This window comes from Galeopterus variegatus, unplaced genomic scaffold, assembly GCF_000696425.1.
Source record: "Galeopterus variegatus unplaced genomic scaffold, G_variegatus-3.0.2 Scaffold1732, whole genome shotgun sequence".
NCBI classification, from domain to species: domain Eukaryota; kingdom Metazoa; phylum Chordata; class Mammalia; order Dermoptera; family Cynocephalidae; genus Galeopterus; species Galeopterus variegatus.
Genome location: NW_007727843.1, coordinates 22,343 through 46,638, shown reverse-complemented (window position 1 = coordinate 46,638; position 24,296 = coordinate 22,343). Strand labels below are relative to the sequence as shown.

At 40.4% G+C, this 24,296-nt stretch overlaps 1 protein-coding gene and 1 pseudogene across 1 annotated transcript in view; one reads left to right on the top strand and one right to left on the bottom strand.

The window, feature by feature from the left end:
- LOC103595279 (nuclear receptor subfamily 6 group A member 1-like) overlaps positions 1–24,296 on the top strand; it is a gene marked incomplete at both ends in the record, with an annotated part of 201,517 nt that overhangs the window by 157,254 nt on the left and 19,967 nt on the right. The gene's annotated exons all lie outside the window — the stretch shown is intronic.
- On the bottom strand, positions 1,017–24,250 carry LOC103595277 (annotated as a pseudogene).

Sequence of the window (24,296 nt, the reverse complement as noted above, 5' to 3'; positions counted from 1 at the left end):
TATAGAAGCATAGGTTCAAGATAAAGGATAAAATATTTTGAATAAACTAAGACCCACTCATTAGACTGTTTGTTTAAAATCTGTTTTACTAGGTTTAGGTAAGAAAGACTTCAGTAAAACCAATTATATCTTCAGTTCCACTGATAAAATTCTGTTTTTATGGTAAATTTCTAGACAAATCATAAACGCAAAGCACAATGTCGTACTATTCATGGGTACTTGTTGGAGAAGTGAAATGCTTATATTCAAACCATCAAAATTCTGACCTTTCAAAATAGGTTTTTTTTTTTTTCCTTTTTGTCTTTTTTACTGACTGGTAACGGGATCGCAACCCTCGGTGTCGCGTCCGTACCGGGGACCAGCAACGGGATCGCAACCCTCGGTGTTGCGCCCGCACCGCACTCAGCCAGTGAGCGGGAACCGGTCTCCACATGGGATCCGAACCCTCGGCGGGAGCGCCGCTGCGCTCTCAAGCGGCGCACTCTCTAGTGCGCCACCGGGCCGGCCCCTCAAAATAGTTTTTTTAAGACATTTTTTTTTGTGACCGGTAAGAGGATCACAACCCTTGGCTTGGTGTTGCTGGCACCGCGCTCAGCCAGTGAGCACACCGGCCATTCCTATATAGGATCTGAACCCGCGGCAGGAGCGCTGCTGCACTCCCAGCGCCGCACTCTCCCGAGTGAGCCGTGGGGTCAGCCCTTAAGACAATTTTTTGAAAGTCAGTATTTGCTTTAAACTCTTAAAACGCCTATTTCAATTAAAAAATAAAGGTCTTGCAGATAAACCTTAAAGTTATTCCTTTCAGTCTTAATTATTTTTTACTTTCAACTATATATTCAACATGGAACCAGTTTCTAATTAAACATCTAATAAAGAACAGTTTCAATGTAAAAATAAATCTAGACAATCTAATATAACTTGTACAGAAAACCTGAGTGTGACTTATCAAATTAAGAATTAAATTCCTATAATAGTGAAAAACTTTCAGCTTTTTCTTAATATTCAAAACCAGCAACTTCCCATGAGACTAGAAAGTTAGCAGAGAGAATCAAACAGATTTAAGCACTGCCTGACTTCTTTTAAAGTGATGCACTCTTTTATCCTTGAAGTAGTCATCTTGAGTAACAAGAGAGTTTCTGTCTGTTCTCTGGATTTAAATAGACAAGATACCACTGTGTGTATGCTTTGGTCTACAGATTTCTTTTGTGGGCCATTTCCAGAGGATGGAGTAGCTTCATGAACTGAGCATTCATTTGGCAAAACTTCAGCTCCTGGATCAACTTCATTACAGTGGTAGTTAACAGTTATATAAGCCGGAGGTATGACCTAACTCCTTTGTTCCCCAGCAGGCCACTGCAGTGGCATCTGATAATTATATACAGGCAGCTGATATCCAGTGATGACTGGAACTGGTGAACTCGGATAAGGACGATATGCCTGAATGTACTAAGTTATAGGATTCATCATGGTTGGAGGCTGCATATAGGTTTTGGTGTTTGGATTACTCCAGACACTCTGAATCTGTGGTGGAGGAGGAGGATTAAAAACCAAAGGATATATAGGGCCGGCCCGTGGCTCACTCGGGAGAGTGCATGCTGATAACACCAACGCCGTGGGTTCAGATCCTATATGGGGATGGCTGGTTGGCTCACTGGCTGAGCATGGTGCTGACAACACCAAGCCAAAGATTGAGATCCCCTTACTGGTCATCTTTAAAAAAAAAAAAAAAAGGAAAAAGAAAAAAACCAAAGGATATGGAGGCATGTGATAAACACATAAATTTTGTTTCCTGATTGCAGGGCCCATTTTCAGCTTTTTACCATGAAAATTTATCTGCGATTCTACTATCTTCTGCACATCCACATCATTATAAAATGAAACAAATCCATAGCTTTTGGAAATACCAGTTTGATCCGTGATTATCTTCACTTTTACTGAACCATATCTAGCAAAGAAACTTCTTTTTTTTTTCCTTTTTGTCTTTTTTCGTGACCGGTAACGGGATCGCAACCCTCGGTGTCATGCCCGCACCACACTCAACCAGTGAGCGGACCGGTCTCTATATGGGATCCGAACCCTCAGTGGGAGCGCCACTGCGCTCCCAAGCGCCACACTCTACGGAGTGCGCCACCGGGCCGGCCCGCAAAGAAACTTCTAATTTCAGTTTCATCCATCCTAACATCAGTTCTACCAACAAAAATGGTGTTTGGCATGATTTTCCTTTCTGGTAAAAAAGAAGTTGTAGCTGATTAGGACTGGGTGCTGGCCTCTCTGGAGATGATTGAGTTTGGAGTCTCAGGATTTGCAGCAGACTATGGGGTAAGTTCATGCCTCTCAGGACCAGATTAAACCTTCTTTTTCCTGATTCTCTCAAAAATGCGGCTGGTAAATGAACATTTTATAAGGCTTCGTGGTAGTGGAGGAAGAAAGGCCTGTGCTCCATGCTCGGCCCTCGCTGGTTGTGGCTGTAGGGTGGCCAGCTGAAGCTGATCTCTGTCCTGGAAGACCGGCCTGGCTCGGTCTTGCCTGGGCAGCTCCCCAGTTACTTGTCCCCATATAGGCCCTGGCCAGGCTGCAGGTCTGCTGGCCTGAGACTCCTGTTGGCAAGGAGGTGATTCTTAAATTGAGTCCCAGAAAGATAAGTGGGAGTGGAAGCTATAAGGAAGTAGTGAAAAGAGTTATTCCAGGCAAATGGAATAGCTTAGGATATTTGTACTACAAGTGAGTTGGTATGGCTGGAGTGATGGGTACTTAATGGGGAGTAACGGGAAGTGAGCTGGAAAGGTCAACAAGAGCTGGATTGTAAAGGGCCTTAGGAATGTGGACCTTTATAGGTGCTTGGGAACCTTTGGCTGGACTCAGTGAGGTCATGCCACAGTCATGGGAGGTGGGGGTGGGGATATCCTGTAGGTTTTTTCCCAGAGCCCTCACACAAAACTAAGTTCCTTGTGAGCAGAATACTTTTCTGGTGTCATCTGACTTTGTCTCTAGGTTAGGTAGATAGATGGGTAGACAAATGAGACAACCTGAGAAGTTAGGGCTGAGGCCAGAATCTACCTGTAAACTACTGGGCTTCAGATGATCTTCCTTTTTAGGAGCACCAAAGGAGAAAGACTGTCTGTCCATTTGCACTCCCCCAAGTTTGAGACTTGCTTTTTACTACTTTGATTTCTTCTACTTTAGCTGCTCACGTGCTTCACAGCAGTTTGAGTTGTTGCTATATTCAGAGCTATGGAATTTGCATTAATCTCTGGGCTGATCTGGGTGAAGAATTGTGAAGAAGGTAAACAGGCAGTGGTGCCATATGGGATAAATAAGCCCCAACTTGTTTAGACTTCTCAGAGAGACACACTAGTTGCTGGCTGAATTCGTGTTTGTGTGCTATGTACCTGGTTCAATTCGTTGCTTTTCATTCAAAAGGGGCTGATTATGTATACTATAACCTCTTCTTGATTGTGGTACTTTAAAAATTCATGCACAAAATCTTGACTGGGGAATTGTGAGACTTTTTAATGGAGAAAAGGCTCACCTTTTCCAGGTTTCTCAGTTTGTGGGTGGCAATCATAAATTGAGTGATTAAATTTGGATGGGTAGACAAATGAAACAACCTTAGAAGTCAGTCTGAGGCCAGAGTCTTCCTGTAAACTACTGGGCTTCAAATGGTCTTCCTTCTGGGGAACACCAAAGGAGAAAGACTGTATTTAAGTTTCCTTGATTATCTCAGAAATGTCTTTTTACAGTTGATTTGTTCAAATCAGGATCCAAACAAGGTTAATACATTGCATTTTATAGTTATATATAAGGCTATTCTTAAAGCACACCCATAGTCTTTTCTTCCAAATCATATTACTGTTCTGCATGTGGAATTAAGTCCTGACTTCATAGCATTGGCATCACATACTCTTTTTTTTTTCTTCTTCTTCTTGGGTGGCTGGCTGGTGTTCTTCCAAATCATATTACTGTTCTGCATGTGGAATTAAGTCCTGACTTCATAGCATTGGCATTACATACTCTTTTTTTTTTCTTCTTCTTCTTGGGTGGCTGGCTGGTGTGGGGAAACTAAACCCTTGACCGTGGTGTTACAAGGCCCCGCTCTAACCAACTGAGCTAACTGGCCAACCCTGGCATTACATAGTCTTTTGAGATCTTTCCCATTTTACTTACCTCTTCAGGTGCTAAAATACCTTTTCTACTTGTCTACTTGTGGAACTCCAAGGTTCAGCTCAAATGTAATGCCCTCTCTGTGGCATCCCACTCCAATTTAATGAATTATTTCTTAATCTATATTTCCCTAACACTTTCTTGGGTAAGAAAGTTTGTCACAGCACTCATAACATCATATTGTCATCTGTTTAGTGTATTTGCACTACAGGTAAGTTGATGAGCGAGGATCACATGATATTCATTTATATTACCATAACCATCAGTGCCTAGCTCCTAGGAGACACTCAATGAGTGTTTGTAGAATTGGATGAAAAACTTCAGTTTCTGGAATATTTTATTTTAATTTCAATCTCTGAGTTTTTTCCTGAACTATGAGTTTTTTCCTTTCCAACTCCAGGAGAAGGCAAAATTGGAAATCATATCTAAGTGTGTTCTTTGTTGCTCCCATTCTTTTTCTGCATTCAGGATGTTTGCTTGTTAGTTCCAGATAGTATGGACTTCATTTGACTGTGATTTCATTGTTCCTGTTTAGTTGTATTAAACTCTTTCCCTTACCATAGGAAATGTCTATATCAAGGATCTGACAGATGAGAAGCAGAGACCCTGGGCCCTTGTTTTTTTTTTTTTTTTTTTTCTTTTAATCTTTGCAAGGTTAAAATAAGGAACTTAAAACAATTTCTGCATATTGCTCATTCTTTTAAATGGAAAGAGGTCCCCATCCATGAGAGTTACCACATGGCTTTCACTTTGCATCATACTTTCATTGAAAGCATCTTAAAAACAAATAAGGCTGAAGTGATTCCAGTGATCTTGTCACCACTAGAATTGCTCTTTTGTTTTACGTGGAAGGACTATCTACAGTAGTCTTTGAAAGCAGCTATCTGAATAAGCAAACAGGTGGGAAATGATGTTAAATAGGACATCTAAATGGATGCTTTGCCTTTTTCTGTCCTCCAGAAATGAGGGACTAGGATATTTTGTTTTCTTCTCAGTTGGTCTGATGACTTCTACTTCTTTCTTTCTTTGGGCCTCAGTTTCTCCTTCTTTGAAATGAAAATGGAGCCAATATCTTGCTGATTAATTAGGGTTCCACCATTCGTTATTTGGACTTAATTAGAAACACAGTATGTAAATGCTGCATATGTCTGGATGAAATATTTTGTTCATTTACTCTTTTCTACATTCCAAATCTAATATTAGCAAGTAGAAAATGCTGCTGATTTCTTATTTTCTTTTTTCCCCTTCCTGCTCATAAATTCTAGGAGTCCTTTTAATCTTCTTAAATTACTTTTCTTCATTTCTTCATTTTTCTTCATCTTCTTAAATGCTTTTTCTTCATTTTTCTGCAGTTGTTTTTGACAATCTTATTGGGAGTCCTAGTTAAGATTTAGTTTGTATTTTGCATTCACCTGGGCAGCGAGGTGCCATGTTCACCTTCTCTTCCCCCTTCCTCCCAGTAGAGCCTATAATGGGCTCTCAAAAAACCTGTGGGACTGAGAATGCTGAAGAAATCTGGCTCTGTATCCATAGATAAGACTTACCTGTCTTTTTAAACTATGTTAAAGATTTGTTCAAGGATTATTAGTAAAACCCACCCTTAAAAATCAAGGTCTCTGGGCCGGCCCGGTGGCGCACTGGATAGTGCGCCGCTTGGGAAGCGCGGCTGCGCTCCCGCCCGAGGGTTCGGATCCCACATACAGACCGGCCGCTCACTGGCTGAGCGAGGTGCAGGGGCAACACCGAGGGTTGCGATCCCGTTGCCAGTCCCCGGTCCGGTGCGGGGGCAACACTGAGGGTTGCGATCCGTTGCCGGACACGGAAAAAGACAAAAGACAAAAAAAAAAAAAAAAAATCAAGGTCTCTGCTTCAGTCTTGATACTAGGAGCAAAACTAATAGCTCTGCATTTCATCATTTTCTGCGAAGGTTAGTGCAACAAAGCAGAGGCTTACAATATACCTCTGTTGTATATGCAGGTACTAAGTTCTGATAAACCCATATCCTTCAGGGGGACAGAGATCTGCCCTTCGAATAAATGTTTCTGATTGGATAGCTTTTTGCTGGTGGACCTTTCCTTTCATTTTTTCTTTTTACACTTCATTCTATTTGTAGTCACTTTACTAAAATTATTTAAGAGCTAGATTAAGTTCTACAGGGACTGAGAAGAAAATCTTTGTTAATCTCTTGTATGGATGGGCATGGGGGTGGGAAAGCTGGTCAGTGTGTGTTAGGATAAGGTATGTTGTGGCAGTGACAGAACATTTATTTTTATGTCTTTTTTTTTTTTGCTGTCTGGAGCAGAAATCAAACCCTGGACCTTGGTGTTATCCGTACCACACTCTAATCAACTGAGCTAACCAGCCATTTATTTTTAGACAGACAAATTATAGCCTTTTTTCTCCTCTATGTCATTGGTCACTTTCTCTTTAGGCCCTATTTTGTAAGATGACCCTAGTGCTCTCTATTGGTTAGAAAAGCCCTCTAGTATGGTGGTAGCAATATTTGCCATTAAATTATATGGCTGCCAAGTAACAGATTCCACTCCTAACCCAAGAAGGGGCTCTCCTTTTTTCTTCTGGAACACTGCTTTGAAGTGTGCCTGGCCTTTAAGTTATTCTTAAAGCTAAGCTAGAGAGGAAGGGAGATTTCATAGAATGAAACACTTTGCATAGTTAAAAAACATTTATCCTTAGGAATCAGTTTCTCTTTGGGCCATTCCACCTTCCCAGTAGAACTTGCCCTTTTACTGTGTTCTGATATCTGAATGAATAGCTGAATGTTAGTCATCATGTGTCATTAGCTTCTGATGACCAGCCACTGCAGCTCTGCGGCATGGTGTGAGTGTGTATATGCACACCCAGTGTTATGCACGTGCTTTGCTGTGTGTTGCTGGTATGGCTCATGAATCAGGGAGGCTATAGCATGATGGTTGCTTAAGATCTTAGAAGTTTTAGAGGAATGAAGCAAGAAGCTTACTTTAAAGGTGTATGGTTTTGACTGGGGGTGGGGATGGAATTTTTTTACCTTTGCTTTCTAAAAGGATTTTGCACACCTAATTTCCTTTCTCCACATTTTTTTAAACTAGTGTGTATGACCAGGACATGGAAGTGAAGGGCTAAAGTGAGCCGTGCAAACAACTCATAGCTCCAATTTTAATTTTCGCAGAAGAATTTGCCTTGTCATTGTTTATTATAATAACAAAAAGCAGGGAATCCCATTCTTACTCCACCCTCCCCCCCCACCCCCAACACATGCTTAACGTGAAGTTTTTGTTTTGTCTTTTCCTTGGGGCGGAGGTTTTAGCTCTAAATTTTTTAATATAGAGTATAAAAGAATATAGTATAAAATAGTTCTTGAAAAAAAGAAGAAAAAAAATTCCACATACTAGAACCTTTTAAATACTGCCTTTTAATTTTAGGATCTCAGCTTACAGAAGACTGGAGGAACATTCCCATTAAATATCCCATAATAGTTTTCAGAGAGATGTGCTAGGCAGTATAACTAAAGAGAATAAGTCTATCAGTTCCACTTAGATAACCTTTGGTAATAAACGAACTCCATACACGTTGTGACCTTAGAGCCTGAACTTTGTAATCACATGACTAGCTTGTAAACTGACCTGTGAGGGTGACTGTTGTAGTCCCGGCTTAGAGAGAGAATTGACCAAGTGTCGGAAGGGTGGTCATCAAGCTGGACTTGTCCTGTAATTTCTCTTTCTTCATGGCTGCAACAGAACTTCCCAACAGACTCGGAGAAGCATGAAATGGAGACATGGGAAGGTAAGGCAACTGATTGTTTAAGTCTGGGATCCAAATCTGAAGTTTAGAAATTTTCTTTGAAGGTTTAGAAAAAACAGCCTTGAGGGAGAAGGGAAGCAGTCCACAGGCAACTGTTTTTTGTATCTTGGCAGAATTCAGCCAACGAGTCTTCGTGTACATAGCAACTGGCTGTAAATGTTTGGGAATAGAGAAAAGAGATGAAGGAAAACTGTAATGAATTGATTGTTGTCGTTGATGTTTTTAAGAGAAAGAGCAGGAAAAGGGGGTGGGGGGATGGATTTAAATTTTATAGTGACATGAAAAAAATTTTTAAACTTCATTTCACATTCTAGCACATAGGTGAGATTTACATTTTTAAAAATGTTATCTACCTCTTGACAGAATCTGTCTATATTTTAAATTCCTTAATCCAGTTCACCATCTGTCAAAGACTTATTTAGTACTGTTAATTATAGATAGAATTGGGGTCATGAGGCCATTGATAAGGCAGCCTCATTTCCTTTGGGGGAACTTAGATGTTTTATAGTTTGGGTATAAGCCATTGCTAATTTCTTTTTAAATGGGTTATTTTTTAAATGCGTAAATTTTCTCTCTGTGTGTATATGCAATTAATAGTGATTAGTTTTGTGATTTGTTTATTTGGGATAGGCTCCTACATATGTGAGAAACCCCAGTATCCCACAACATTATTATTTGGGCCAAGAAAGACATGTACAGCTGAAGAAACAGTTGAAAGATGAGTCTTAGTATTAAATTGCCAATCTCTGTGTTTATAAAGTAGTCTAAGAGTTTGATTTCTTATAGGCAAGCACTGCTGAGCTATAGCCAGAAGAGTTTCTGACTGTTTGAAGCAGCTGATAAATTTCTAGGAATGGCATTAACCCTATGAAATAGCTAGTTCTGGGAAACCTTCCTAGCCCCTTGCAGCATGGCTAACATCTGCCATAGGCAGCTTTGCAGTTTCATTCTCACTGTGGGGCTGCACAAACCAGGGAAGTAGGACCCCCGTCATAATAGCATTCTTCTTTATAGTAATACTGGCTTTCCTCCTCCCTTATATGTTGTCCCTCAGCACCTTATACATGAGAATTATCTCAGTGGTTTTTATGTAAGTTAGTAGAAACAAAAGGAAGCTTGTAGAAATTACCAATTATATATAAGACCTGTTATTTTTATCTTGAACAGCTTCCGCTCTTTCCCCAATATGCACAGAGATTCCTTTTTAAATAACTATTCTGGATATGCTGGCTTTTCCAGAAAGGAGTAGTTTAAGAAGTAAAATTTGCTTTGCATCCATTAGACAGGAGTTTGGGGACAGGGAGAGGTACCAGAGCAGTAGTAGTTGTATGAATTTGGAAGGGATAACCCTGGAGGATTTAGATTTTTTCAACCAGCCTGAATCTCTTAGTGATATGTAGTCCATCAGCTCTGAAAGAGGAAAATGGTTTGCACAGAAAGTTTTCTCCCAGTTTGTATTTAATGAAGTATTGAAACTTTGATTTTTCTTAGCTGTTCAGTGGCAGAAAATGACTTATGGTACTAAAGCAAGAACTTTCATAGAACAAGGAAGCTAATTAAAATTTTTCACCTGAATCTTTCATGTAAAATTCTATAAAGTAAGATGAATTATCCCTGCTGAAGGAAGTCTTTGGAAGCTTAAAAGGCAAAATCAACTGCTTACAAAAGAGGCCAGTGAAAAAACTACTGTAAAAAAAAAAAAAATGCGTTGCCTGGTTTTAGATATTGGGCCCTTGTCCATTTAAATTAACCTTTGTCACAGCTGGGCATACAAATGTTTTGTTTTAGTTCACAGAGGGTTAACTCTATTCAAGCTTTCACTGTGGCAGGCCTGATCTGTGGAGTCATACAATCTGGTCTTTCAGCCCTGCCAGTCGCTAGGCAGGAAGTCTTATTTCTTAAGCTATCTTTCAGAATGGGGGTGGGATTTGGAGAAAGGTGGGGGAAGGGCCTTGGAGCATCTGTAAGGATCAATAACAGAGAGAGAGAGAGAGAGCCGCAAGAGAGGCCATTGTGCACACTTCAAGATAGATGCAGCCCTTGTGCGTGGCCTCTGTCTGGCAGGACACCTAAAACCAAAACAATGCCACCGAATGAATTCTCTGTGAAAATTAGATTGCTGCTTAAAGGAGAAAAAATACTTTCAACATTTGGGAATATTCTCATTCCTCAACTTGCAAAGATTAGGCAACCCCCACTAGAAATAACTCCAAATTGATTTTTAAATGCCTTTTGTCCTCATGCTAATACTATATTGAATTGGAGAGGGTGGTCATTTTGGTCTTGGAGAGGGTGATCATTTTGGTCTTGCTCATATGCATCAAAACAATGAGTAATCTCTTTTTATTTCCTTCCTCCTTTTCTCCCTCCCTTCCTTTCTTCTGCCTCCCTTCCTTCCTTCCTTCCTTCCTTTTTTTCTTTTTTATTCTAATATTTGTTTCCTTCCTCCTTTTCTCCCTCCCTTCCTTTCTTCTGCCTCCCTTCCTTCCTTCCTTCCTTTTTTTCTTTTTTATTCTAATATTTACTTTACAGTATTTGTTTTGGAGGCATAAGGGAATGATAAAAAATGAGATTTGGTTAGGATTTGAGTAACACGTGTGAAATCCCTCCTCCAACAGCTGGTATTGCCTCTTGAAACTTCAACTGAGCTAAACAGATGCTCTTAGTGCGTTATTTTGAGATTATTTGAACCAGACTTGTAGTCAAGAAAAATATCAAAAATCATGTCTTATTTTAACATGCATTGAAGTTGTGATAACACACCACATCTTAATATATATTATATGGGTGTTAAATATCTGAGTGTGGGAGAGTGAGCAATTCTGCCAATGAAATTGTGATTTTTTTTTCTTTCCTTTTTGTCTTTTTTTTTTTGTGACTGGCAACGGATAGCAACCCTCAGTGTCGCGCCCGTACCAGACTGGGACCGGCAACGGGATCGCAACCCTCAGTGTCGCACCCGCACCTCGCTCAGCCAGTGAGCGGCTGGTCTGTATGTGGGATCCGAACCCTTGGCGGGAGCACCGCCCAAGCGGCGCACTGTAGCAGTGTGCCACCGGGCCGGCCCATGAAATTGTGATTTTTAAAAGCACTCCCATGTTTGTTGTTCTTTTACTCCAGTCCAGATTTTCATTTTTCAAATTCCTCATTCCTAGATCCAATTGTAACATTACTGCTTTACTGTATCCTTTTCCAGAAGACTAAGGCAATAATTCAATAGGTACTTTTATGATGCAGATTCTTTATGGCAGTTGGAAAGAGTAATGGAGTTATTTCTGCTTCTCTTTCACTCAACCTCCAAAGTATTGGTGACAACTGATGGTAACAGCTGAGAAAAATGGAGTCATAAACAGCTTCTAATATTCTTCTACCTATATGAAACCTTCAGGAATAAATGCATAAACCAACTGGGGGTCCATAATGTGACATGCAGACAAATGGAAATGGAATAAGGGGGGTGGAGGAAAGGTTTTTATTTGAAATTAGCAGCAAGTTTAATTTATTTAGGCTTCTTGTATTGAGACCTGACATATTCTGGACTATTTTAAAGCTAGAGAGAACACTTAAACACTTCACAGATCATCTGGGTATTTTTAACCCATACCCCTTTTTCTGGGGAAAATGATGAATAAAAAGAGAATCTGATTTAATCACCACAAACAGTACCTCCTTGACACCATTGTTTCTGCCTTTCTGATATATTATAATTCTGCATTAATATTTAAATCAAAGGATCGGTTATGTTAATGGGCACTTTCCAGAAGCATACAAATATTGCTAACAAAACTTGGAATTTTAGTTACCATTTACATTGTATTAAAATGGGGTATGAAACCTACCATGACCCTTTTGAACAATGTGGTCTTTAATGTGTATTAGGGGGAGGGCCTAGTGAAGGAAAAGCCATAAAAGTCTTCAAGGGTTCAAGATGAGGTTGGGATTTTGGCCATTGCTTTTGTCATTTTCACACACAAACATCACTGCTATCATGTTTGATTTAGCATCCTTAATACAATGAGGTGGGAGAACAAAAGGATATCGGAGGCACAAGTATGGAAGCCAAACAATCTCCCCCTGCCCCATTTTTTTAGACAGATCTTTTTTCTCTGTCCCTCTGCTACTGGGGGTCTTTTTAAGCCAAGGAAATCAAGACATTTGCATAAATCTTTTTGCATGCCTCGGTAGTTTGCTTAGGCAATTGAAAAACAGGCCATATCTTAAATATTTGTTAGCTGTGTAAAAAAATTACTTCCCCCAAACTTGGTAAAAATACCATAATTAGGAAAAATGTGTCTGTGCATATTTCAAGGTTGAGAGTTTTGGGGCATTCCCAATCCACAGCTGTTTTGCATATTTTGAAAAGCCTGATAGATGTAAAGGTCATTGCTAACTCTAACAGGGTCTTGATGCTCACACTGTGATCCAAGGACCTTGCATTAATTAGGGTGAGAAGCATAGAAAGTCAGGAGTCAGGCGGCTGGTGGGCCTCGATGGATTGTCAGTGGGGCCAGTCAGAATTTCTGTAGGATTTTTAAATCATTAAAACAAAACAAAACAAGCTGCTGTCGCTTCTGTTGCCTCTGAATGGATCCCTTGGTCTATATGGTAAAGACTTGTCCCCTGCTGCCGAGATGGCTCATAAAAACTTGACTATATCTATTGCTTTGCTACAGCCTTCCTGGTGTTGGGGAAAGAACCTCATCATCCTGACTCTGTCACTTGGCCAAGTCACTTGATCTCTCCTCTGTGAGCCTCAATTTCCTCATATGTACAATAAGTGATAGTAATACCTATCTCACGGGACTGCTGTGGGAATTAAATGGGAGAACCTCTGTCAGAGTACCCAGGACATACTTAACATGGCTTGAAATTGAAGTGAGTTTCAAAGAAAAGCAAGATTGATGCTATTTACGCTCCAAGTCGAATGATCCCCAAGGAATGCCTCCATTCAGTAGGCAACAATCAGGGAGGGGCCTTTTGGAAATTTAGCCGTGAAAATGCTGTACAACCAGTGGAGCGAACTGCTGAGCCTTCACCTAGAATCAATTGCTGTGCTAATATGCGATTCGTGTGCTGGTGAAAATAATTAATAATGAGTGGGTCCTTGAAAAATTTGTGGCCTTTTCCCTACAGAAGGTCTTTTACAGTTATGTTGATTGGAAGAAAAATGAGAGGAGATGGGTTCTGAGATAGCATAGAGGTTAAATCATAATCAGGAAAGGAAGGGAAGTTAAGTTAGTCTAATCTCTGATATGGTTTGATAGATAAATAGATGCCAAGACAAATTGCCGTGGCCATGCTTACTAGCCCCTTCTCAGAATCTTTACCATGAAGTGGTAAAGTTGGGAATGTTGTTGCCATGCTATAATCATTGCCTTACTTAACTTTGGAGTTGTCAGTCTCTCTGCCTTCTGGGGGTTGGGGGTATGGCATATTATGGCATATTATGCCAATCTCTTTGTATAAAATTATAGTTCATGCAGCCTACGTATTCATTGAGCATTTACTGTGTTCTAAGCCCTGAGAACACAGGCAAATCAGATGGAATTCCTCACCTGAACTGTACATCTCTTTTTTGACTTACAAAGAGGGAAATGTTGCTTAACAGATGTTGGATATCTGTCAATTAAAAAGTAGAGATTTCAAGGGCAGTGAGGGTTTGGGGAGGTGCATATGGCTGCCAAAGCATTATTCAAAGCAGTAGGATTTGTTTTCACTTTGGGGCCCTTATTTCTTTGTGTTTTTTACTACTTTTACTAGACATTTCCTGTGACTTATTTGCTCTTCCAAATGTATGGTTGTAAAATAGAATGTTTAAATGTTTTTCTTTTTTTTTTTTTTTGTCTTTTGTCTTTTGTCTTTTTCCGTGTCCGGCAACGGATCGCAACCCTCAGTGTCGCCCCCGCACCGGACCGGGGACCGGCAACGGTATTGCAACCCTCGGTGCTGCTCCCGCGCCTCGCTCAGCCAGTGAGCGGGAACCGGTCTGTATGTGGGATCCAAACCCTCGGGCGGGAGCGCCGCCGCGCTTCCCAAGCGGCGCACTTATCCAGTGCGCCACCGGGCCGGCCTAAATGTTTTTCTTAACATAGTAAAATTAGAAGTCTGGATTGCAGTTGGCAAAATTGTGGAGGGACTCTAGACTTCACCTTTCTGTTTCTCTGTCAACATCCTATTCACTGTTAGCGAAAAACTTTCCTTTCCATGAGGTTTCAGCATGTGCCCTCAGTATGATGGCTACACTAACCTAGCTTTTTGCTTTTGAAAGGAGCTGATAAATTATGGATAACTTATTAAATATCAGATATGCATGGGTACTACAGAAAGTTTGTGGATAAATAGAATTGAAAGATAACACGAATCTTTCCATGAACTTTTTGAAGTATTAATGTATGGTTTATTAAATAACCACCCTATAGCAAATGCATGTTTTGGACATTTTAAAAAAAGAAAAAAGCAAACACCATCCCAGTGAGCATTTAATTCCAAAACGTGCACACGAATCAGTGGGGAAAGAAGAGATGTGCAAATTAAAAGGCTCGAAATGCTTGGCACCCAATGGGTGGTAGTCATGAAGTGTTGGCTGTTATCATTATTATAAGAGTATGTATACATGCACACACTGTCATATGCATTCATGTGTTTTTGTTTTTAAGTTTGCCGTGAGATAGTTGTTGATTGTTACTGACAAGAAAATCTACCACCTTCATCTCTTTTACTTGATTGGGAGCAGGATGGGGGAGAGGTAATGATGTGCCACTATTAGTGTCTTTTGCTGTGACTGGATATAGTCCAAACGTACCATTGTTTTAACCATATTTTGTATTAAAACGGTAACTTCAAGAAACTGATCTTCACATTGTATTGTTAAGATTGTAGATTTCTTTTGAATATGTAGAAATTCTCTCTCAGCACTCCTACTTTCATCCCCACATGCCTTTTGGAATCATGTACACTAAATCACTGTGAGGTTACCAATCTGAAAACTAGAGAAAAATCATCCACCATAGAATAGTTTTAGTACAGAAAGTCTGTTATATATCATATGCTGAAAAATATTTGGACTCAGTTTCTTCATTGGTCTTAAGCGAGCACTTTGGAGAACAATAAATGTCTAAGGAGTCTTGGGGAGTGGGGGAAAGGAGTGCTAGTTTTATAAAAGTATGGATCCAGATGGACACTTTAGTAAAATCATGTGAGTGTAATGTGTGAAAGAGCATTGCATTATTTGCAGTTGTTTAAGCTTCAGAATTTGTGGTCTTAGTTATGAATGCAAACAGACTTCAGCACTTACTCTGAACATTGTTATATACATGGAAGGAGTTACAAAAGCACTTTTTGGCAAATAGAATGGGAATGCCCAATAATGCACATGTCTATTTTGGGGGCCCGTTATAGTAAGTCTGGTCAGAATTCTGGAGAAAGTTGCCTTTGGTATGGTAGTGTGGCAACTATATTTTCCGTCCTCATGGAACATATGGTTTCACTTAAAGCATGGTAATTGGTCTTTCTTTCACCGGGAACTCAGAACTGGGCAGGGACTTAGGGAGCTGATTACTGAGCTTTGAGTATTGGCTCAAAGTCTCTGGCTGGCCCACCAGTTGGTTATCTGGAGTTCTTATAAACTGTGCATTTTGATTTGCAAGTAGAGAAGCTATTCTGTTTATTCATTCAACTGACATTCACTAATGATTTCTTTGTACTTAGTATTGAGCTATGTATTACCCAAAACAAAACAAAACAAAACAAAAAATAAGACTCTTTCCCTGCCCTATGGAGCACACAGTCTAGTAGAGGGAAATAGCTTCACACATAAATAAGTGCAACAAAGTGTTGTAGGCTCAGTAAAAGCAATACTGCAGGGTGCAGAAGTAGGAGTGCTCCTTTCTACCTGCATTATCAGGTTAGGCTTCAGCCAGGAAGACGTCATGGAGAGACTGGTGGTAGATGTTTGCCAGGCTGGTGAAGTGGGGAAAGGTCTCTAGGCAGAAGCAGCAGAATGAGCAGTCATGACAATGTAAAACAACCTGGCAGAATATAGGGTGAGGTATAAGGACCATATAGGACAGAAAGATTGGTTGGTTATAGATACAGTGGAAACCCTAGAGAGAACTTTGATCCGTGAGTGGATGCCCCTACCCCTAAGCAGAAGAAAGCCCTCTACATTCCTGTCTGTTCCTCTCCTTGCAAATATGTTGAAGAGGTTAATTGTACTTTGCTAGAAAGGACAGTTCTGCCTCAGAGCTAGAGGCCTGGTCACTGGAGGTTTCACACTTCAAGAAGCTGCTCTGGGATTTAGGGAGAGCATGCTATAGCCTTATTTAACCTTATTACAAATTGCCAGCTACTACAGAGGGTGGAGGCCCTGGTTAAGTGGTTCTAAGAAGTTATACTCTCTGCCCAGGGGCCGTCTGTCCACTGGGGGAACGTTCCAAACAAAAATGGGATCTGTTTTGTTTCTTTTTTAATGAATGGAAAAATAGAATCTTAATAATATCTTATCCAGACTTTTTCACTAGTTTAGACTAAAGGTTTTTTGTGGTTCTAGGGTGAGTTGTATGTGTGTGTTTTACTAACGTAATCATTGTATTTTTACTGACACCTTGTGAAATACTTGATGACCTAGTGACCAAAGCATTATAATGTTTTTGGAAGCTAGTTTTAGGTGCTTTCCTTTAAAATTTCATTTCAAAATTAACATACAGTAAAACTGAGTGGCTTTTTTTGGTGGGGAGGGAGATATACTGTTCTATGTATAAAGATTTTGTATAACTACCGCCATAGTCAAGATACAGAAAAGTTTCTTTACCCCACAAAACTCCTCCGTGTTATCACTTTGTGGTTATACCTTCATCTTATCCCTAGCCACTCACCCACTGATGTATTTTCTGTTACTACAATTTTATATTATGGAGAATGTCATAAATGGAATAATTGAGTATGTAACCTTTTGAAACAGGCTTCTTTCACTAAGTGAAATGCCTTTGAGATTCATCCAAATTGATATATATATATATATATATATATATATATATATATATATAGTTTATTCTTTTTTATTGCTGAGTAGTATTCCATTATATGTTTGCTGATCCATTCACCTCTTGAAGGACATTTAGGTTATTTCCAACTTGGGGTGGTTACAAATAGAGATGCTATAAACGTTTATGTACAAGTTTGTGTGTGAACCTGAGTTTTCATTTTTCTATGGTAAATAACTAGGAGTAGAATTGCTAGGTCATATGATAGGTATATGTTTAACTTTATAAGAATCTTTCAAACTGTTTTTCATAGTAGTTGTATCATTTTTGCATTCTCACCTACATTGTATGAGAGTTCTAGTTGCTCTACATATTCAGCATCACTTGATATTGTCATTTAAAAAATTTTTTTTTAATTTTAACTTCTCAATATACATTGTAGTTGATTTTTGTGACCCTTTACCTGTTCCTCCTCCCCTCTCCCTCTTTCCCCTACCCCCCCCCCACATCATATCTGTTCACTTGTCTTAACAAGTTCAAGGAATTGTGATTGTTGTGTCTTCTTCCCCTCCCCCCTTTGTTTGTGTGTTTATTTTTAGCTCCCACAAATAAGTGAGAACATGTGGTATTTCTCTTTCTGTGCCTGAATTGTTTCACTTAATGTAATTTTCTCTAAGTCCATCCATGTTGTTGCAAATGGTAATATTTCATTTTTTTTATAGCAAAGTAGTATTCCATTGTGTAGATATACCACAGTTTCCTTATCCACTCATCTGATGATGGACATTTGGGCTGGTTCCAACTCTTGGCTATTGCTGCAATAAACACAGGAGTACAGGTATCCCTTTGGCATGATGATTTCCATTCCTCTGTGTATATTCCCAGCAGTGGAATAGCTGGGTCATATGGTAGATCTATCTATAATTGTTTGAGGAACCTCCATACCATTTTCCATATAGGCTGCACCATTTTGCAGTACCACCAACAGTGTGTGAGAGCTCCTTTTTCTCCACAACCTCTCTAGCACTTATCATTCTCAGTTTTTGGATATTAGCCATCCTGACTGGAGTGAGATGGTATCTCAAAGTGGTCTTGATTTACATTTCCTGGATGCTGAGTGATGTTGAGCATTTTTTCATGTGTCATGTTGGCCATTCGTATATCTTCCTTTGAGAAATGACTATTCAGCTCCTTTGCCCATTTTTTAATTGGGTTACTTGGTTTTTTTGCTGTAAAGTTGTTTGAGTTCCTTGTATACTCTGGATATTAATCCATTGTCAGATGTATATTTTGCATATATTTTCTCCCACTCTATTGGTTGTCTTTTCACTTTGTTGATTGTTTCTTTTTCTATGCAGAAGCTTTTTAGTTTGATATAATCCCATTTATTTTTCCTTTAGTTGCCTGTGCTTTTGGGGTCCTATTCATGAAATCTGTACCCACTCCTACTTCCTGGAGTGTTTCCCCTGTGTTTTCTTTAAGGAGTTTTATTGTTTCAGGATGTATATTTAATTCCTTAATCCACTTTGAGTTGATTCTGGTATATGGTGAGAGGTATGGGTCTAGTTTCATTCTCCTATGAATGAATATCCAGTTTTCCCAGCACCATTTGTTGAAGAGGCAGTCTCTTCCCCAGTGTGTAGACTAGCTGCCTTAGTCAAAGATCAGATGGCTGTAGGTGTATGGGTTGATTTCTGGGTTCTTTATTCTATTCCATTTATCCTTCTGTCTGTTTTTATGGCAGTACCATGCTGTTTTGGTTATTATAGCTTTGTAATATAGTTAAAAGTCACGTAGTGTTATGCCTCCAACTTTATATTTTTTGCTCAGGATTGCTTTGGCTATGCATGGTCTTTTGTTATTCCATATAAAAGTCTGGATAGTTTTTTCCATTTCTGAGGAAAATGTCATTGGAATATTGATGGGGATTGCATTGAATCTGTAGATAACTTTGGGTAATATGGACATTTTCGCAATGTTAATTCTTCCGATCCAAGAACATGGGATATCTTTCCATCTTCTTGTGTCCTCTTTAATTTCTAGTTTTTCCATTTCTGAGAAAAATGTCATTGGAATATTGATGGGGATTGCATTGAATCTGTAGATAACTTTGGGTAATATGGGGGGGGGGACAATGTTAATTCTTCCAATCCAAGAACATGGGATATCTTTCCATCTTCTTGTGTCCTCTTTAATTTCTCTCAACAGTGGCTTGTAGTTGTCTTCATAGAGATTTTTTTTTCCTTTTTGTCTTTTTTACTGACCGGTAACGGGACTGCAACCCTCAGTGTCGCGCCCGTACCGGGGACCGGCAACGGGATCGCAACCCTCGGTGTTGTGCCCGCACCACGCTCAGCCAGTGAGCGGGAACTGGTCTCCACATGGGATCCGAACCCTTGGCGGGAGCGCCGCCGCGCTCCCAAGCAGCGCACTCTCCAGTGTGCCACCGGGCCGGCCCCATAGAGATTTTTCATATCCTTGGTTTACTTTATTCCTAAGTATTTTATTTTTTGGTGGCTATTGTAAATGAGCTGGCTTTCTTGATTTCTTTTTCTGCATATTCACTGTTGCAGTATAGCAGTGCTACTGATTTTTGTGTGTTGATTATGTATCTTGCAACTTTGCTGAAATCATTTATCAACTCTAAGAGTTTTTTTTGTAGAGGCTTTAGGCTGTTCAGTATATAGGATCATATCATCCATAAACAGGAACAATTTGACTTCATCTTTTCCAATCTGGATGCCCTTTATTTCCTTCTCTTTTCTGATTGCTCTGGCTAGTGCTTCCAACATTGTGTTGAATAGGAGTGGTGAGAGTGGGCGTCCTTGTCTAGTTCCTGTTCTTAAGGGAAAAGCTTTCAACTTTTCCCCATTCAGGATGTTATTGGCAGTGGGCTTATCATATATGGCTGTAATTGTGTTGAGATACTTTCCATCTATATCTAACTTGTAGACAGTCTTTATCATGATAGAATGTTGAATTTTGTCAAATGCTTTTTCAGTGTCTACAGAGATGATCATATGGTTTTTGTCTTTGCTTTTATTGATGTGGTGTATCACATTTATTGATTTGCATATGTTGAACCAACCTCGCATACCTGGGATGAATCCCACTTAATCATGGTGTATAATTTTGTGTATGTGTTGCTGTATTCTGTTAGCTAGTATTTTATTGAGGATTTTTGATGTACCTTTGTCTGGTTTTGGTATCAGGGTGATGTTTGCTTCATAGCATGAGTTTGGGAGAATGGCTTCTGTTTCAATCTTTTGGAATAGTTTGTAGAGAATTGGTATCATTTCCTCTTTGAAGGCTTGATAGAACTCTGCAGTGAACTCATCTGGTCCTGGGCTTTTCTTTATTGGGGGCCTTCTGATAATAGCTTCAATCTCTTTGATTGTTATTGGTCTGTTCAGATATTCTGTATCTTCTTGGCTCAGTTTTGGTAGTTTGTATGTGTCCAGAAACTTATCCATTTCCTCTAGATTTTCAAATTTGTTGGCATATAGTTGTTTATAGTAGTCTCTAATGATTCTTTGTATTTCTGAGGTATCAGTTGTAATATCACCTTTTTCACCTCTAATTTTTGTTATTTGGGTCTTCTCTCTTCTTAGTTAGACTTGCTAAAGGTTTGTCAATTTTATTTATCTTTTCAAAAAACCAACTTTTTGTTTCATTAACCTTTTGTATTGTTTTTCGAGTTTCTATTTCATTTAGTTCTGCTCTGACCTTAATTATTTCTTTCTGTCTACTAACTTTGGGTTTGGATTGTTCTTGGTTTGTTTTTCTAGATCTTTAAGGTGAAGTGTTAGGTTGTTTATCTGCCATCTTTCTATTCTTCTGAAGAATGGCAATTAATGCGATAAATTTTCCCCTTAGTACAGCTTTTGCAGTATCCCACAGGTTTTGGTATGATGTGTCATTATTTTCATTAGTTTCAAGAGATTTTTTGATTCTTGTTTAATTTCTTCTTGGACCCATATGTCATTAAGTAGAATGTTGTTTAATTTCCGTGTGTTTGTATAGTTTCCACAGTTCTGTTTGTTATTGATTTCTAATTTTAATCCATTGTGATCTGAAAAAATACATGGAATAATTCCAATTTTTTTGAATTTGTTGAGACTTGCTTTGTGACCTAACATGTGGTCTATCCTGGAGAATGTTCCATGTGCTGATGAGAAGATTGAATATTCTGACATTGTTGGATGGAATGTTCTGTAGAACTCTGCCAAGTCCAGTTGGTCTAAAGTATTGTTTAGATCTTGTGTTTCTCTATTGATTTTTTGCCTAGATGATCTGTCCAATGTTGAGAGTGGGGTGTTCAGGTCCCCTGCTATTATGGTGTTAGCATCTATGTCATTCTTTAGATCTAATTGTGTTTGCTTTATAAATCTGGCTGCTCTGACATTGGGTGTGTATATATTATGATTGTTATGTCTTCTTGATGGATAGATCCTTTTATCATTATATAGTGGCCTTCTTTATCTCCTTTTTTTTTTTTTTTTTGTTTTGAGACCGGCAGCACCAAGCTCAGCCAGTGAGCGGTGACCGGCCATCCCCATATAGGATCGAACCCGTGGCGGGAGTGCTGCTGCGCTCCTAGTGCCGCACTCTCCTGAGTGCGCCATGGGCTCGGCCCTTTATCTCCTTTTATGGCATTTGCTTTAAAGTCTATTTTATCTGATATAAGAATAGTACTCCAGGGCCAGCCCAGTGGCGCACTGCTACAGTGCGCCGCTTGGGAGTGCGGAGGTGCTCCCGCCGAGGGTTCGGATCCCATGTACAGACCAGCCACTCACTGGCTGAGCGAAGTGCGGGCGCAACACCAAGGGTTGCGATCCCGTTGCTGGTCCCGGTCCGGTACGGGTGCGACACTGAGGGTTGTAATCCGTTGCCAGTCACAAAAAAAAAAAAAAAAAGACAAAAAGGAGAAAAAAAAAAAAGAATAGTACTCCAGCTCATTTTTCATTTCTATTTGCATGATATATCTTTTTCCATCCTTTCACTCTTAGTTTATGTGTATCTTTACAGATCAAGTGAGTCTCTTGAAGGTAGCATATTGTTGGGTCCATCTTTTTGATCCATTCAGTCAGTCTGTGTCTTTTGAGTGGGGAATTTAATCCCTTTACACTTAGAGTTATTATTGAAAGGTGTTGATTTATTCTGAGCATCTTATTGATTTTTGTTTAGATGTTTTGAGTACCTTTTGTTCCTTTCTAATTTTCTGTTTGTCTTCTGTATTTGTTGGTTTCTTGGGGTGGTAGATAAACTATTTTTTTTCTTCATTGTTAGCATTTTTATTTTACTGGTAGGTTTTGCTCTTTCTTGAGTATTCATGGCAGTGATGGCTGTTTTTCAGGTATCAAACCCAGTACTTTCTTGAGAATTTCTTGTAAGGATGGTCATGTGGTAGTGAACTCCCGCAGTTTTTTTCTGTCTGAGAAATATACTATTTGTCCTTCATTTTGGAAGGATAGCCTTGCTGGGTAAAGTATTCTTGGCTGGCAATTTTTGTCCTTTAGTATTTTGGATATATCATCCCATACTTTTGTTGCTTTTAGGGTTCCCGATGAAAAGTCTGATGTTATTCTGATTGGGGCTCCCTTATAGGTGACTTGCTGCTTCTGTCTTGCAGCTTTTAAGATTCTCTCTCTGTCTTTGAGTTTTGCCAGTTTGACTATAACATGTCTTAGAGAGGACCTTTTTGGGTTGAATATGTTTGGGGATCTTTGAGCCTCCTGAATCTGAAGATCTGTGACTTTCTCTATACCTGGGAAGTTTTCTATTATTTCATTGAATATGTTTTCAATGCCATTTCCTTTTTCCTCCCCTTCTGGAATACCCATGATTCGGATATTTGAGTGTTTAAGGTTGTCTGTTATCTTTCTTAGATATTCTTCAATTTTTTTTATTGTTTTTTCTTTTTTCTGGTCTGCCTCTGTTAATTCAAACAGCCTGTCTTCAAGGTTGGTAATTCTCTTTTCTGCTTGTTCTAGCCTGCTGGTTAGACTCTGTGTTGTGTTTTTTATTTTATTGAATGAATCCTTTAGCTCCACAAGCTCTGCTACATTCTTTTTCAGGGCATTGATTTCTTTGTACATTTCTTCTATCAGATCCTGTATATTTTTTCTCATTTCATTGTGTTGTCTAACTGAGTTTTCTTGTATCTCATTTATTTTCCTTAGAATTGTTCTAAATTCCTTGTCAGTCATTTCAAAGACTTCCTGTTCTATAGGATCTAAAGCTTGAGAGTTATTATTTTCCTTTGGTGGTGATGTACTGTCTTGATTTTTCATTTTCTGGTATCTTTCCTTTGGTGTTTAGTCATTGTGGCAGGGGGTATCACAGTCCACTTGTTCCACTCTGATGTCTGGCTTGGATCCTGAAGGGACTGCCAATTCTGGGCAGTGGGAACTAGCCTGGGCTGGGGGTTCTGTGGTGCCTGCCTGTTGTGGCACAGCTGACCCAGGGCTTGTGGGTCTAGTGGCTCTCAGGCCTCTCTGGGCAGCAGGGACTGACCTGGGCTGGGGGTCCTTCAGCATCTGCCTGTTCTGGCACAGCTGACTCGGGGCATGTGGGCCTGGCAGCTCTCAGGCCTCTCTGTGCGGTTGGGACTGGACTGGGCTGGGGGGTCCCATGTCACCTGCTTCTTCTGGTGCTGCTGACTTGGGGCATGTGGACCTCGCAGCTCTTGGGCCTCTCTGTGTGCAGGGACTGGCCTGGACTGGGGGTCCTGTGGCACCTGCCCCTTCCGGCACGGCTGACTCAGGGGTGTGAGCCTGGTGGCTCTCGGGCCTCTCTAAGTGGCATGGACTGACCTGGGCTGGAGGTCCCATGGTGCCTGCCTTTTCCAGCATGGCTGACTTGAGGTGTGTAGGCCTGGCAGCTCTCAGGCCTCTCTGGGTGGGGGGCAGCAGCCTGGGCTGGGGGTCCCATGGTGCCTGCCTTGTCCGGCACGACTGACTCGGGGTGTGTGGGCCCAGTGGCTCTCGGGCCTCTCTACGTGGCGGGGACTGACCTGGGCTAGAGGTCCCATGGCGCCTGCCTTTTCTGGTGCGGTCCCATGGTGCCTGCCTTGTCCGGCACGACTGACTCGGGGTGTGTGGGCCCAGTGGCTCTTGGGCCTCTCTACGTGGCGGGGACTGACCTGGGCTAGAGGTCCCATGGCGCCTGCCTTTTCTGGTGCGACCAACTTGGGTTGTGTGGGCCCGGTGGCTCTTGGGCCTCTCTAAGCAGCAGGGACTGACCTGGGCTGGAGGTCCTGTGGCACCTACCTTTTCCGGCGTGACTGACTCGGGGCTTGTGTGCCCCATGGCTCTCAGGCCTCTCTGGGTGGTATGCGCACTGGCCTGGACTGGG